Source organism: Rhinoderma darwinii, chromosome 1, assembly GCF_050947455.1.
Source record: "Rhinoderma darwinii isolate aRhiDar2 chromosome 1, aRhiDar2.hap1, whole genome shotgun sequence".
NCBI classification, from domain to species: Eukaryota; Metazoa; Chordata; class Amphibia; order Anura; family Rhinodermatidae; genus Rhinoderma; species Rhinoderma darwinii.
The window spans coordinates 106,653,184-106,665,460 of NC_134687.1; the positions used below are offsets into that span (position 1 = coordinate 106,653,184).

Genomic DNA, 12,277 nt, shown 5'->3' on the forward strand with positions numbered 1-12,277 from the left:
TTTTTGGGGGGCAATGGAAAAAAATTGCAATTTCGCCATTGTTTTTTGCGTTTTTTTTTACGGTGTTCACCTTGCGGTTTAAATTATATATTAACTTTATTAATGGAGTCATTACGGTTGCGGCGATACCATATATGTGTACTTTTATTTATTTTTTACACTTTTACTAAATAAAACCACTTTTTATGGAAAAAGTCACATTTATGACTTATTTTATTAGTCCCACTAGGGGACTTTACTGTGCGATCTTCCAATCGCTGCTATAATGCTTTGGTATACTTAGTATACCAGAGCATTATTGCCTGTCAGTGTAAATCTGACAGGCAATCTGTTAGGACGCGCCTGAGGCACGTCCTAACAGGCATATGTCCAGGGCAGACCTGGGGGCTTTTATCAAGCCCCCGGCTGCCATGACACCCCATCGGAGACCCGCGATTGCATTCGCGGGCCGCCGACAGGTGACAGAGGGAGCTCACTCCCTCTGTAAACAAAGTTAAATGCCCCGGTCGCTGTTGACAGCGGCATTTAACGGGTTAAACAGCCGCGATCGAAGTAAACTTCGATCGCGGGCGTTGGAGCAGGAGCCCAGCTGTCATCAGACAGCTGAGTCCCGGCTCCAGCCTGCACGGGAGACCCGTGCAGGACTTAGGCTAGGCGAACGTGAAAAGGCGTCAGCCTAGCCTAAGGCCCCTTAGTGACCGACGTGAAAAGGCGTATTGGTGGTCACTAAGGGGTTAAGACCGCGCGCGCCCTCCGGAGACAGTCTTGATACCCGGAAGTGAGTGCTGGCGCCTCACAGGAGGACGACGCTGCAAGGAACTCGGATGTCCGTGGCCACGGCCGTCGAGGGGTAAGTCAGAACGACGGGCCGTGGCCATAGACATTACAGCCCATCTGGGAAACTACACACCTCAAGGAAGTGATCTAGGAGTACAGTCAGCATTTTGACCCCACAGGTTTATTGCAGAAATTGAAAGTAGGCCGTAAAAATTAAAATCTACATTCTTTTCAAAGAAAATGTGGGTTTAGCTATTTTTTTCATTTCCACAAGGACTAAAGCTGAAAAAGCAAAATTTGTAAAGCAATTTCTCCCGAGTAAAACAATACCCCACATGTGGTCACAAACGGCTGTTTGGACACACGGCAGGGCTTAGAAGGGAAAGAGCGCTATTTGGCTTTTGGAGAGCACATTTGGCAGAAATGGTTTGCGGAAGCCATGTCGCATTTGCAAAGCCCCTGAGGGGACGAAACAATGAAAACGCCTAAAAAGTGACTCCATTTAGGAAACTACACCCCTTGAGGAAATTATCTAGGTGTGTAGTGAGCATTTTGACCCCACAGGTGTTTGAGAATTTATTAGAATTGGGCAGTGAAAATAAAAACAATCCTTTTTCTTCAATAAGACGTAGCTTAACCTCAAAATGTTTTTCATTTTCTCAACAAATAAAGGAAGAAAAAAAAACAACATTTGTAAAGCAATTTCTCCAGGGTACGACAATACCCCATATGTGGTCAAACTGCGGTTTGGGTACATGGCAGGGCTCAGAAGGGAAGGAGCGGCATTTGGCCTTTGGAGTGTAGATTTTTCTGGATTGGTTTCTGGTCGCTATGTCGCATTTGCAAAACCCCTGTGGGACCAAAACAGTGGAAACCCCCAAGAAGTGACCACATTTTGGAAACTACACCCCTCAAGGTATTCACCCAGGGGTGTAGTGAGCATGTTAACCCCAGAGGTGTTTTGCAGAAATTAGTGTGCACTCGATGTTGCAGAGTGAAAATTTGATTTTTCCATAGATATGCCAATATGTGGTGCCACCATAACAAGACAGCTCTCTAATTATTATGCTGTGTTTCCCGGTTTTAGAAACCCTACATGTGGCCTTAATCTTTTGCCTGGACATTTGATAGGGCTCAGGAGTGAAAGAGTACCATTTAAAATTGGGGACTAATTTGGCGACTTACAAAGTATTGGTTCACAATTGCAGAGGCTCTGATGTGAAATAATTGAAGAAACCCCTGAGAAGTGACCCTATTTTGGAAAATGCACCCCTCAAGGCATTTATTAAGGGGTGTAGTGAGCATTTTCATCCTACAGGACTTTTCCATAAATGATTGCTCTGCGGATGGCGCAAAGTAAAAATTAAAATTTTTCCCTAGATATGCTATTTCTTTGGCAAATATGTTGTGCCCAGCTTGTGCCACTGGAGACACATCCCAAAAATTGTTAAAAGGGTTCTCCTGGGTATGGCGATGCCATATATGTGGAAGTAAACAGCTGTTTGGGCACGCTGTAGGGTTCAGAGGGGAAGGAGCACCATTTGGCTTTTGGAGTATGGATTTGCTTGGTAGTAGCTTTGTTGGAGTATTGCTGGTGTTTCCGTTTATAATGTGGAGCATATGTAAGCTGGGCAGAGTCCATCAGGGGCATAGTCAGGTGGTATAATAATTGGGTTATTACAAAAAAACACAACAGTAAAATAATCCATAGATGCGTGTCACGCTGTGAAGCAATCCTTTCTGCACAGGTCAGTGTCGCTCTGATAAAATGTCCTTCCTAATACCCCTTTTGATCCACACTCTGCACCTTTGTGTATTAGATCTGTCAGTCATTCACGGACAGCAAGCCGATTAGGCTTCGCTTCCCGGGGGGGGGGGGCCTAATCGGCTTCCGTGATGGCAGCACGGTGGCTCAGTGGTTAGCACTGTTGCCTTGCAGCGCTGGGGTCCTGGGTTCAAATCCAACATCTCCATGGAGTTTGTATGTTCTCCCTGTGTTTGCGTGGGTTTCCTCCGGGTACTCCGGTTTCCTCTTACACCCCAAAAACATACCAATAGGGAATTTAGATTGTGAGCCCCAATGGGGACAGTAAAAGAGGACCGCTACGTAATATGTTGGCGCTATATAAGTAACTTAAATAAATAATTGTTAGGCCTCCTGTTGCCTTAGCAGCAGTCGGCAGCCCTGATTGCTAGCAACCTCGAAGTTCGCTGAATCTAAGGGGTTAATGGCAGCTGTAACATACAGCTGACATCCACCACTGACGACGTCGTCTCCACCATCTTGCCGGGCAGACCTCCGGGCTAGGCAGACCGGGAGGCCAGTATTAGGCCTCCAGTTGCCATTGCAGCCAATGGAACCCCTGCAATTTTATTGCTGGGGTACCGATGACCTGCAAACAACTTACCGTAAATGCAGCAACCGCATTTTTCCGATCCCCACCACTGCAGTCAGATGTCAGCTGCAATAGATGGAACATCCGGCAAAATTACATACGGCAAATGGGTAACGTTTTGCACCAGTTTCACTGTCCGTTTTAAAAATGGATGAATTTCATTTGTCAATTTTTCCCAACCCACTAAAAACACCCACAGGAAGGTCACATGATCACACAGTCGCCATTTCCTCTTGCTTTCAGTGTAGAGAACTTTGTCTGATCCTTCAGCTTCTTTGCATGGGTTTCTGGCTTTTTCGCTGCTATTTTTTACTTACAACCATTGAACCGTGTACCGCAGCTTTGACGGATTTCTCGGCAATTTGGACAGCAATCGCAGATGTTTATGCCCTCTGTAGTTAGTGCCACACTGCCCCCTTGTAGGTAGTGCCCCCCATAGATGGCACCCCCCTTTTGATCGCGCCACTGTAGCTCCCTGTAGGAGTGGCTGGGGATTCAGCATCAGGAGTTGCCCCTGATGTCACTGTCCACACAGTATATGGATAGTGACGTCAGGTGCTTCTTCTGGAGCGGAATCCCCAGCCAGAGTGTCGGCAACACTGTGGCCGGGGATTCCGCTTCAGGAGTTGCCCTAGATGTCACGGTCCATATATGGATAGGAACATCAGGGGCTCCATCCACGAGCGGAATTCCCGGCCAGAGGGATTCCACTCCTACAGGGAGCTACAGTGGCGCTATGTACAGGGGGGTGCTATCTACAAGGTGGCTATGGAACTACCTACTGCAAAAAAAAAATCTCACATGCACTTTGCACTGTGAGGAGGAGGAGGAGAAAGCGGCAGTAAGCACGGTTGTCACTCACATCACATCCAAGTGACGGCCGTGTTTTACATGGACCTATAGACTTCTATGGGAGCCATGTGAACGGACCAAAATAGGGCACGTCCCATTTTTTGATGGCTCTGTTTACCATTTGAATAGCCCCATTTGGGGTCTACTGTTTTTACTGCGGCCGACTATCCCTGCCATTTGAATAGGGCTAAGACCCCTTTAACCGGTTCAGGACCAGGCTATTTTGAGCCTTCAGGACCAGACACGATTTAGCCATTTTTAGCACGCATTAGTTAAATGGCTAGAACTCTTATTTTTTGAGCTAGCGACGCAAATTTAGCTAATTTTTTTTTTTTAGTAGACCATGCAGGTTTCTTTTTTTTAAGCATTTTTATATACAGTGAAGGAAATAAGTATTTGATCCCTTGCTGATTTTGTAAGTTTGCCCACTGTCAAAGACACGAACAGTCTAGAATTTTTAGGCTAGGTTAATTTTACCAGTGAGAGATAGATTATATAAAAAAAAAAAAAAAAAAAGAAAAATCACAGTCAAAATTATATATATTTATTTGCATTGTGCACAGAGAAATAAGTACTTGATCCCCTACCAACCATTAAGGCTGGGTTTCACACGACCTATTTTCAGACGTAAACGAGGCGTATTATGCCTCGTTTTATGTCTGAAAATAGGGCTACAATACGTCGGCAAACATCTGCCCATTCATTTGAATGGGTTTGCCGACGTATTGTGCAGACGACCTGTCATTTACGCGTCGTCGTTTGACAGCTGTCAAACGACGAAGCGTAAATGGACTGCCTCGGCAAAGAAGTGCAGGGCACTTCTTTGCCACGTAGTTTGAGCCGTTCTTCATTGAACTCAATGAAGAGCAGCTCAAGATATACGAGCGTCACAGACGCCTCGTATATTACGAGGAGGAGCATTTACGGCTGAAACGACGCAGCTGTTTTCTTCTGAAAACAGGCTGTCATTTCAGCCGTAAATGACAGCTAGCGTGTGAACATACCCTAAGAGTTCAGCCTCCTCCAGACCAGTTACACGCTCCAAATCAACTTGGTGCCTGCATTAAAGACAGCTGTCTTAAATGGTCACCTGTATAAAAGACTCCTGTCCACAGACTCAATTAATCAGTCTGACTCTAACCTCTACAACATGGACAAGACCAAGGAGCTTTCTAAGGATGTCAGGGACAAGATCATAGACCTGCACAAGGCTGGAATGGGCTACAAAACCATAAGTAAGACGCTGGGTCAGAAGGAGACAACTGTTGGTGCAATAGTAAGAAAATGGAAGACATACAAAATGACTGTCAATCGACATCGATCTGGGGCTCCATGCAAAATCTCATCTCGTGGGGTATCCTTGATCCTGAGGAAGGTGAGAGCTCAGCCGAAAACTACACGGGGGGAACTTGTTAATGATCTCAAGGCAGCTGGGACCACAGTCACCAAGAAAACCATTGGTAACACATTACGCCGTAATGGATTAAAATCCTGCAGTGCCCACAAGGTCCCCCTGCTCAAGAAGGCACATGTACAGGCCCATCTGAAGTTTGCAAATGAACATCTGGATGATTCTGAGAGTGATTGGGAGAAGGTGCTGTGGTCAGATGAGACTAAAATGGAGCTCTTTGGCATTAACTCAACTCGCCGTGTTTGGAGGAAGAGAAATGCTGCCTATGACCCAAAGAACACCGTCCCGACTGTCAAGCATGGAGGTGGAAACATTATGTTTTGGGGGTGTTTCTCTGCTAAGGGCACAGGACTACTTCACCGCATAAATGGGAGAATGGATGGAGCCATGTACCGTCAAATCTTGAGTGACAACCTCCTTCCCTCCACCAGGACATTTAAAAATGGCTCGTGGCTGGGTCTTCCAGCACGACAATGACCCGAAACATACAGCCAAGGCAACAAAGGAGTGGCTCAAAAAGAAGCACATTAAGGTCATGGAGTGGCCTAGCCAGTCTCCAGACCTTAATCCCATCGAAAACTTATGGAGGGAGCTGAAGATCCGAGTTGCCAAGCGACAGCCTCGAAATCTTAAGGATTTACAGATGATCTGCAAAGAGGAGTGGGCCAAAATTCCATCTAACATGTGTGCAAACCTCATCATCAACTACAAAAAAACATCTGACTGCTGTGCTTGCCAACAAGGGTTTTGCCACCAAGTATTAAGTCTTGTTTGCCAAAGGGATCAAATACTTATTTCTCTGTGCACAATGCAAATAAATATATATAATTTTGACAATGTGATTTTCTGTTTTTTTTTAAATATAATCTATCTCTCACTGGTAAAATTAACCTAGCCTAAAAATTCTAGACTGTTCATGTCTTTGACAGTGGGCAAACTTACAAAATCAGCAAGGGATCAAATACTTATTTCCTTCACTCTACCTCCTTTTTGCTATTTTAGCATTTCTAGGCTTAAAAGTTTGAAAATAGTAAAAAAAAATAAAAAAAAAGGTTTTTTACTTTTCAGCTAATTTTTCCTGGTGATAATATAGTTTTACCCTAAAATAGACCTTTTATTTGTGATAGTCATGGTCTACCATTAAATTTTGATACATTACACGTCTATTTTAGGGTATTTGGGTCAGGGCTAGTATTACGAAAATGATTAGCAGAGGGGGGGTGAGGTTTTTTTGGGTGGGTATTTTATGTGTATTTATTACGTTTTTTTGCACTTCATTTTACTTTTATTATGTTCTGTCCCACAAAAGGTCAGAGAAGACCTTTAGGGACTTTTTTTTATTCTTTTACACCTGATTTTTCCGCTGTAACTGGGTCTGAACAGCAGCCCCAGTTACAGGGGAAATCAGCCCTCTCATAGGGATTATTGTCACTAATAGGGCTGCGCTGGGTCTAGTTAACCCGCGAGATCACACCTGCTGTCATTAACTCCCACACAAACGTTACCGAATTGTCGGGAGTGTTAATAGACATAGCGTCCTGGCTGGAAGCGAAGTCTATTAACACTTCCGACACTTCAGTAATGTGTGAGTATGTGACTAAACCTCAATCTAGCAAGATCACTATGTGCTGAGTAAATGAATGGAGAGAAGTGTATGACGCTGATTGGTCAGCGTCATACACTTCTTTACAACGCCCACTTGGTCAAAAAGTAAAAACACGCCCAGTTGGGCATTAAGAAAGTCAATAGCGTAAATTTAAAATAGATCACAACGCAATCAAAATTGAAGATAGGGCACTTATAATGTGGTGACAGAGCCTCTTTAACAGAACAATAAATTAAAAGAAAAATGAAAGAGGTCAGTGTGCTTGACTAAAATAGATTGCATAACTGAGGCTAACAAGACTATATGGTGAAACACCGTTCGGTCCAGAATTATTTGGACAGTGACACAATCTTCATGATTTGGGCTCTGTATGCCACCACATTGGATTTTTAACGAAACTACTGAGATGCAATTGAAGTGTAGACTTTCAGGTTTAATTCAAGGGGTTGAACAAAAAATATCCTGTGAAACGTTTAGGTATTACAACCATTTTTCTACACAGCCTCCTCATTTCAGGGGCTCAACAGTAATTGGACAAATTAACCTTACCATAAATAAAATGTGTTTTTTTTAATACTTTGTAGAGAATCCTTTACAGGCAATGACTACCTGAAGTCTGGCCATGGACATCACCAAACGCTGGGTTTCCTCCTTTGTGATGCTTTGCCAGGCCTTTACTGCAGCGGTCTTCACTTGTTGCTGGTTTGTAGGTCTTTCCGCCTTAAGTAAATGAAATGCAGCTCGATCGGGTTGAGATCTGGTGATTGACTTGGCCATTGCAGAATATTCCACTTCTTTGGCTCAAAAAACTCCTGGGTTGCTTTCGCAGTATGTTTTGGGTCATTGTCCATCTGTACTGTGAAATGACATCCAATCAACCTTGCTGCATTTGGTTGAATCGGAGCAGAAAGTATATCCCTGAACACTTCAGAATTCATCCGGCTGCTTCTGTCTTCAGTCACATCATTAATAAACACTAGTGACCCAGTGCCTTTGGCAGCCATGCATGCCGATGCCATCACACGGCCTCCACCATGATTTACAGAGGATGTGGTGTGCTTTGGATCATGAGCCGTTCCAAGCCTTCTCCATACTTTCTTCCTCCCATCATTCTGGTACAGGTTGATCTTAGTTCCATCTGTCCGTAGAATGCGGTTTCAGAACTGGGCTGGCTTCTTTACATGTTGTTTGGCAAAGTCTAAATTTTGGCCTTTCTATTTTTGAGGCTGATTAATTGTTTGCACCTTGTGGTGAACCCTCTGTATTTGCTCTCACGAAGTCTACTCTTTATGGTGGACTTAGATACGGATACAAAACACCAAAAAGTTATCCCTACATGCTACAATAAGACCAAATCAAACGTATCTTAGAAAAATACAAAATGACTTTATATGAAGACAAACAACACAGTTGACACTTTTGTGAGACTGGTCACTAATGAATTGAGTAAATTGTCTTCACATCGTACACATGACAATTTAAATGGGGCACAACGTGAGACCCTTGAACAATTAAAAAGAATGAAAACGGTGGTTATCAAGCCAGCTGACAAAGGTGGAAATGTGGTATTGTGGACTGTTGAAAAATACGAGAGAGAAGCCTTCAGACAGCTCAATGATGTGTCAGGTTATCAAAAACTGGATGGATGTCCTCTTGGCAGTTTTAAGACCCAACTAGACCAAATTTTATGGAAGGCTTTTGAATCCAACATTATACCTAAAACCACACTCTATGGTCTGATTGTTGACAAACCCATCTTAGCAACCCTGTATCTGCTCCCCAAGGTCCCCAAAAATCTAGTGGACCCTCCGGGAAGACCGATAGTCTCGGGCAATGGAAGTTTGTGTGAAACTGTATGTCGCTTCATTGACCATTATCTTAAACCCCTTGTGTGCGAATTACCTTCGTATATTCGTGATTCTACGGATGTTTTGGATAGGTTAGAGGGGGTTTTTATGGGTCATGATGACTTCTTTGTGACATGTGACGTGGAGTCACTTTATACTTCAATTGAACACAAACATGACATTGAAGCTGCTAGGTTCTATTTAAATGGGACCAACTTGGAACCTGATCTCATTGACCTGCTGATTTTATTACTAGATTTTGTCTTGCATCACAATCTATTCCTTTTCAAAGATCGATACTTTTTACAAAAGAGAGGTGTGGCAATGGGGGCGACTTGCGCGCCCTCATATGCCAACCTTTTTCTTGGCCATTGAGAGCAGAATCTACAATTACCTGATGCTGATGATGGAGGCGTCCTGATTTGGATGCGCTTCATCGATGACATACTGTTCCTCTGGCATGAGAGAGAGAAGCTTGACAAGTTTCTTGTGGATCTGAATGTCAACCAGCTCAATATCCGTTTGACTTCTAAAATGAGTCGTACGGATATTGAGTTTCTTGACATCAGACTCACTAGTGACATAGATGGATCAATTGTCACTGATATTTTCAGGAAAAAGACATCAGTTAATTCTTTCCTTTATGCTAAATCATCTCATCCCCCACAGACACAGAGCAGTTCCAACGGGACAATTTTTAAGAGCACGCCGGATATGCTCCACAGAATCAGCCTTTGAGAATCAGGCCTCTGACCTCTCAGAGGTTTCGTGCTAGAGGTTATAAATCTATGGATATTGAGCAAGGATACATGAGAGCTAAAAATACGCAACAAAGCGACCTACTCATACCCAAACCTAAGAAAAAGAACAGCAATGAAGAGGTAAGGTTCATCACTGGATATCATGCCCAATGGAGAGAAATGAAATCAATTTTTGAGAGGTTTTGGCCAATTCTCCATACTGATATGGACTTGAGTGTAGTGCTATCAGACTATCCCCTTATGACTTCACGTAGATCACGTAATCTAAGGGATATATTAGTCAAGAGTCATTATGTAGCTCCTACCTCAGGATTTATATTTCATTCCAGAGGGCCAAAGTGGGGATCATACCCCTGTGGTGACTGTGGGGCATGCGCTCTAATGACTAGAGCTCTAAATTTTAGTGACTCTTCTGGGTCCAGAGAATACAAGTTCTGTCATAATATCACGTGTCGTTCAACTGCTGTGGTTTACTATGCTAATTGCCCATGTCAACTAATATATGTGGGTCTCACTTCTAGAGAACTTTGTGTGAGAATCCTTGAACATATAAGGGACATAAAGGGAGCTATGAAAACTGATGATCCTGAAAAACTAAGCAAACTAAAACTGATACCTCGCCATTTTCGTGATCACCAAGGTAATTGGAGACTTCTCACTTTCAGGGGAATTGATAAGATCTCTTTAGGAAACAGACGGGGTAATGTTCAGAGAATCCTTGCCAAACGTGAATGCAAATGGATTGTGAAATTACAGACCGTTTTCCCCAAGGGGTTAAATGAAATGGTCAGCTTTGCTCCGTTTTTATAATGTGAATTTCTAGTAGGTGCCAACCTCTGCTATGTTTTATCCTTTTGTGTGTAGGGAGGATTTATAATTTAATCTTTGCTTGCTTGTCTTTTCAGAGTGGACTTTACTGGTCATATCGGAGGTGCATGAGGCGCATGTTTATATTGAGGCGCATGGTTGCATTGGAGGCACATAAGGATAGTTATCTCATACTTTGATATAAACGTGGTTTCGGTGTCAACATCATCTGCTAATATCTTCGATGTAGTGATTGGTTCTTCTAACCCCTCTTTTTTTATGACTTTGTGGCTATGTGATGATTGCATTAGGTGGCAATAGTGATACTTCTGCTTATAACCTGGTACAGCTATCTTTTGAGTGACTTGTCTCTATATCTTGGCACTCCATAGATGCACTATAACATTGATGGATGTTTCGTTCTAACACGGTTTTTAATTATCATATGCTTTTTTCTATCCATATGTCTTTTCACCTTTATTATTTTTGTTGTTTCGAAGCTACACAATTGTGCTTTAAATGCACTCTTAACTTTATTTATTTAGCATTTGGCTGTTCTCAGTCTTTTTGTGACCCATCGGGTCCGCTTATGCACATTTATTACATATTGTTTCACTCATTTCTATGTGAGCATGCATGTGGCTATATATATATATAAAATTGTATATGCACGTATGCATACATGCTTACCTATTTTTATATATATTCATATAAATATATATTTTTTCATATATTTACCTATTTTTCACCTACATACCTTTAAAGGAACAGTGTCACCACAATTTTTTTTTTAATATGTTAAAGATGTTAGTGCTTTATTAAAAACGTTTGGATTAATTTGTGTGTTTGTGTGTTACTTTTTCTTATGCACATGGAGCAGCGGCAGCAGACGGAGCGGATGGACCGGAGGGAGCGGCGGCGACTGGAGCAGGTAAGGGATTTCTATGTATGTTTGTGTTTCAGTGTGTGTTTACTACTGTATGTAAACCTTCTACACTGTGTGTTAGCTCAAAAAATGGCGACACACAGTGTAGGAGGTTAGACCGTTCAAACCCCTCGTTTCTCCCAGCACTAGCCAGGATAAAGGAGGGGGGGGATGCTGAGAGCTCACTAGAGCGAGGGCTTTTTACCCAATTTTGCAGAATAAAGCAATGTGGTTGCTTTACCACATGCAATGCTGCAATTTTGGGAATGGCTCCATCTAGTGACCAGCAATGGGAAATATTATAAATTAGAATCCAATTGAATCCAATTTATAATATTTCCTGACTCGTGAAAAAAAAAAAAAAAGATTAGAACAATGTTTAATCACCTATACACGAATTGTTTAACTAAAAAAAAAAAAAAAACATGTTTTGCTGGCAACACATTCCCTTTAAACCACTTATCACATTTTAACTCATTTTTTTTTTTTTATCCATCTATGTAATGTGGTATGATGTTTGGTCATACAAATATATATATATATATATATATATATATATATATATATATATAGTGATATTTCACCGTAAATTCTCTGTGATTTGTGTGCACAGTGGGCTCCTAGGCATGCATTGGGTCCCCCTCTGTACACTCTCTTCACATATATTATTGCCCGATTTGCTGTTGCCAAAACTCTGTCGGAACTAATGTTAGATCCATAATATATTTATATTCTGAAATGCCAAAATATGCTCTCATCCTTAATATTTTTGTTATCTTGTAAACGCATTTTTCTAACTGTTAAGGCTGGGTTCACACGAGCACATTAACGTCCGTAATGGACGGACGTATTTCGGCCGGAAGTCCCGGACCGAACTCAGTGCAGGGAGCCGGGC

The 12,277-nt window shown here is 42.4% G+C and overlaps 1 protein-coding gene across 2 annotated transcripts in view; it reads right to left on the reverse strand.

The window, feature by feature from the left end:
* The window catches only part of CLCN3 (chloride voltage-gated channel 3), a 116,413-nt gene that overhangs the window by 61,742 nt on the left and 42,394 nt on the right, over positions 1 to 12,277 (reverse strand). The window lies entirely within an intron of this gene.